Genomic DNA, 253 nt, shown 5'->3' on the forward strand with positions numbered 1-253 from the left:
TATGCACGGGAGCTGCAGCAGCAGCTGCAGCAGCAGCAGCAGCAGCAGCAATACGATCCAAGCAGCAGCTGCATGCGCAGCAAGTGCCTCATATGTGGGGCCCTCTTTGCCGATACCGTCGCCATCAAGCGCCACGCACAAACAACAGGACACCAAAACTACTCTCATATATAACCAATACTTGCTGCTGCTGCTGCTGCTGTATGCAAGGAGTGCGAGTTGCAGGCAGAGGCAGCTGCCGCGCTACTATTTG

The 253-nt window shown here is 55.7% G+C and overlaps 1 protein-coding gene across 1 annotated transcript in view; it reads left to right on the top strand.

Annotated features, from left to right (window-relative positions):
* EMH_0081580 (uncharacterized protein) overlaps positions 1-253 on the top strand; it is a gene marked incomplete at both ends in the record, with an annotated part of 2,260 nt that overhangs the window by 1,692 nt on the left and 315 nt on the right. The window lies entirely within an intron of this gene.

Source organism: Eimeria mitis, genomic scaffold (assembly GCF_000499745.2).
Source record: "Eimeria mitis Houghton genomic scaffold, Emh_scaff5364, whole genome shotgun sequence".
Taxonomy (NCBI): domain Eukaryota; phylum Apicomplexa; class Conoidasida; order Eucoccidiorida; family Eimeriidae; genus Eimeria; species Eimeria mitis.